The following is a 4,741-nucleotide window of genomic DNA, read 5'->3' as shown; positions in this document are numbered from 1 at the left end:
TAGACTGAGCTGCTGCCGTTAGCTCAGCTTCCCGGTCAAAGACGTAACGTCTTTCAGCACAACTTTATTGACACAGTGACAAAACAAACAAAACTTGAAATAACATTTTCTATATTAACAAGATAACTTTACTTTAAAGCTTGCATGAAGAGTTATACCAAGGAAATATTATTTAATAAAATAGTTTTATTTTGTAGCTTTGATTGTTGCCATGGCAACCAATGACACTCTGACGGCGACAGCTACACTCCCACCAAATTACCTTTGATACATACAATACATACTAAGATCAAAACACTTCAAACCCTTCACATAAATCAAAGGTAATTTCAAACCACTTAAAGAGCACTTGTGAAAACCTTTAACCGAGTGGTGTAACAAACATTAACAAGTCCTTACTTTAACTGACATAAGACAAACTTTCACTCTCAGCTGACATCCTGTTAAACAGGTGAAATAGAGGCCCTCCTATATAAACTAAGGAAGTCTATAACTTCAGGAGCTAGTTATCACTTAGCCTAAGGCACCTTTGAGTTGCTTTCTACAAGTACAACTAACTTTTGAATGGGTCTTTCTATGATAGATGGCTTGCAAAGACGTTCACCGCTTTTTCCCAACTTTCGCTCTCCCATCTGCAATGTTGCTCTTCGTACCAGTCCATCATCATCTTCATGAACTCCAAGAACCCTGGCAAGTTTCCATTCATTACGATGGATTTCCTCTTCTTTGACAATAACAATGTCGCATACTTGCACATTTTGTCTTGGAGCATGCCACTTTTGTCTCAGATTGATATTTGCAAGATACTCTTTTTTCCCATCTACTCCAAAACTGCTCAGCCAGATACTGTACTCTTCTCCAGCGCTTTCTGGCATACAAGTCCTCTTTGATGAATTCACCAGGAGGTGGCAGTGGTACAGAGGATTTCATCGTCAGCAGATGGTTAGGGGTCAACGGCTCCAGGCTTTTGGGGTCATTGATACTGTCGACAGCAAGTGGGCGGCTGTTCACGATGGACATAGCTTCGTAGAAGTAGGTCCTCAAAGAAGCATCGTCTAATCTTCCAGCACTGCAAGCTAGAGCTGAACTAAGGACACTTCGTTTTGTCCTGATCTGCCGCTCCCATATTCCTCCAACATGGCTGGCGCTTGGAGCATTCATGCAGAAATCGCACTGCCTGTCTGCCAGATAGGTAGCGATTTTTTCTTTATCCATTTCCTTCATAGCCTTTTCCATTTCATTTTTTGCCCCAACAAAGTTAGTGCCCTGGTCTGATCTTATGTGTCTAACAGCTCCACGGATGGCTATGAAGCAGCGCAATGCATTGATGAATGCGTCTGTCGTCATATCTTCCAACATCTCAATGTGTACTGCTCTGGAGCAAAGACATGTGAAAAGTAGGGATGGGAATTTCGACTAATTTCCTAGCCGACTAGTCTCAAATTTTATTTGCGACTAGTCGACTAGTCTATAAGCAAGAAAAATTGCAATTTAATACACATATTAAGTTAAAAGTTTTAAATGCAAATGTGTATTTAGGAGATATTTTAGCCCAAACATTCAGGACAAACTGTTAATTTAAATTTTATTGATGTAACAACTGACTGAATTAAGTTGAACAAATTAAAGAGAAATCCATTTCTGGTGTGTTTGCCAATGCAATGCATGGCATTTATTATGAATTCTGTTTCAGTATGAAACTTGGATGCAGCTGCATGACAATTCCAAACATACAACATAATAGCCTAGAATAGAATTTCCCTGAAAACCCTGGCACTTAAAGTGATACTCCAGGATGGAACAAGTTGGGGTCCTATCGCAAGGTTTCGGGAAGAAAAACGGCGCTACCTCTGCTGCAGAGCCACAGCTAGCTACGAGGCGCTCGCTGCTTAGTGTATCAGTCCGCGTGCACGGCGTGCCAGATGTAAACAAACGCAGGTAGTCTGCCAGGACGAAGAGACACGATGAGAACTAGAGCCTTATTTAGCTGTGTTTTTGTGTGACCGAGCCCGGTCTCACTATCTTCGCCCTGCAGGTCAACATCGAGATGTCTTCTATGAATGTGGTTTCTCATCACTCCGGTAGAGCGGTTATAAGCGAGTGTCTGCTTACACAGCCGACAGGCGACCTTGCTGTCATCTGCTGCGTAGAAATACTGCCAAACAGTGCTGATTTTCTTGCGCGGTAGCGTCGCTATTTTCCCGCTTCACCTTTCCAAACTTTCTTCCCCAAACTCTGACGCTCTGCCCTCTACGTGACGTGTGGGGGGAGCATGGGGGGAGTGGAGAAGGAGCAGTTCTCTCCCTGTCTGCTCCCCCTGTAAACAAAGCAGCCGAGGCAGAAGCATGCAGTGATTAACCGACTAGTAAAAAACTAAACGTTTAATAAATGAGTAGGCGGTTAAACGATTAAACGACTAGTCGCGCACATCCCTAGTGAAAAGGAGACCATACCGTTTTTGCACTTTGCGACCTTGTTTTGTTTGAAATGGGCCGAAACAGTCCATGCCGCAGTATGTAAATGGAGGGGGGGGGTCAACTCGATCAAAAGGCAGATCTGCCATTTGTTGATCCTCTGGCGGCCTGCGTGCTCTTCTGCAGCGGACACACTGTCTTATGTACTGGGCTACCATCTTGCTACCTCCAACGATCCAGTAACCGTTGGCTCTCACTTCATTCAAGGTTTGTCCTCTGCCTTGATGTTGCGTCTTTTCATGACAGTGTGCGAGGATAAGGCGTGTGACAGCACTGTCTCTTGGAAGGACTATGGGATGCCTGACGTCAAAGGGTGCAGTTGCTTTGTTAAGACGTCCTCCTACTCTCAAAACATCATCCACGAGGTGTGGGTTGAGCTGATAGAGTTTGTGGTTGCAAGGTAACTTTCCCGTTTTCTTACTCAGTATTTGTAACTCCTCCCTGAATGCATTCTGCTGAGCAAGCTTGATAAGAGTGCATGAAGCTTTTCTTTTCTCCTCCACATTTAAGGGTTCCTTTGTCTTGGTTTTCTTTATCAGTCTTTGAATCCGAGCAATAGCATTCACAGCATTGGTCCACTTTGAGAACCGTGACAGTCGCTCTTCGGAGTTAAAGTGCTCTGAAGCGTCAGTTCTCAGAACTTGGGTTGCCTTGACTTCAGGATCTCCCACTAGCAGCTCTGTAGTTCCTTGATCTGCCACCACTTCTCTCTCCCATAGGAACTTTGGTCCTGTAAGCCAGCTTGAGTTGACTAGCTCTGACACTCTGAGACCCCTTGAGGCGTGATCGGCTGGGTTTTCTTTTGTGTCTACATAGAACCACTGTCCTGGATCTGTGATTTCTCTAATTGTTTGTACTCTGTTTGAGACAAAGACATGAAACCGTCTAGCTTCGTTGTTGATATAACCAAGAACAACTTGTGAGTCTGTCCAGAAGTACTCTGTGTCAATCTTGAGCTCGAGCTCCTGCTTCAGCACGTTGCTCACAGCTGCTGAGATCACTGCAGCAGTCAATTCCAATCTTGGTATGGTGACTACCTTTGTGGGTGCAACTCTTGATTTGCCCATGATTAGGGAGCAGTGAACCTTATCTTCCCCAACCAATCTTATGTATGAGCATTGACCATATCCTTGACAGCTCGCATCTGAGAAGTGATGCAGTTCGACTTTGAGGACCTGTCCAAAGTTACTGGGTGTGAAGCATCTTGGAATCTGGATCCTTTCGAGGTTTTTCAAATCATCCAACCAACTCTCCCACCTTGGCTTCAACTCACTTGGTAGCGGTTCATCCCAAGTCATGCCTTTCTGACACATCTCTTGTAGGATCCTTTTTCCTGTTAGGATAAATGGGGCTATAAATCCTAGTGGGTCATAAACAGAGGCAACAACTGAGAGAATTCCGCGTCGCGTCTCTGGTTTCTCACCAAGCAAAACCTTGAAGGAGAAGGTGTCACTCTCTGCGTTCCATCTTACACCTAGGACTCTTTGCATCGGAAGGTCGTCATGAACAAGATCCACATTCTTCACCTCAGCAGCACGTTCAGTCTCGCAGATGGACTCCAGAACCTCTCGGTTGTTAGAGACGAATTTGTGAAGGTGTAGCTTTCCTTTAGCACACACAGCTTGGGTGTCTTTCACCAGCTCTATTGCTGCCTTAGCTGACTCCACACTTATGAGGCCATCATCAACGTAAAAGTGTTTCCTTATAAAGCTAGCTGCAGCGGGATACTCGTGTTCATTCTGACTGGCCAGATATTTCAAACCATAATTAGCGCAGCCTGGAGACGATGAAGCGCCGAAGAGGTGCACTTTCATGCGGTATTCTTTCGGTTCAGAATCTGTGTCTCCTTTTTCCCACCACAGGAAGCGCAGGTAATTTCTGTCCTCCTCGCTGACATGGAACCTGTGGAACATTTTTTCCACATCACACGTGACTGCAACAGGATGCTTGCGGAATCGACAGAGCACTCCTGTAAGCCCATTTGTTAGATCCGGCCCTGTTAGCAAATGGTCATTGAGGGAAGTGCCTTCATGTCTCGCAGAGCAGTCAAAAACCACCCTGATTTTTTCTGGCTTTTTGGGGTGGTACACCCCTTGGTGTGGAATGTACCATGCTCTTCCCTGCTCTGGAGGATTGTCTGCTCTCTCTGCGTCGCCATCTTTAAACACACCTTCCATAAAGCTCATATAGTCGTTTTTGAACTTAGGGTCTCTGTCAAACTTTCTTTTCAAGGGCTTTAACCTGGTTAAAGCGAGCCTTTTGTTGTC

The sequence above is a fragment of the Halichoeres trimaculatus genome, unplaced genomic scaffold (assembly GCF_033239565.1).
Source record: "Halichoeres trimaculatus isolate MK-OKI-2021-1 unplaced genomic scaffold, fHalTri1.1 fHalTri1_scaffold_6, whole genome shotgun sequence".
Lineage (NCBI taxonomy): Eukaryota > Metazoa > Chordata > Actinopteri > Labriformes > Labridae > Halichoeres > Halichoeres trimaculatus.
Note: the sequence above shows the minus strand (reverse complement) of the source record.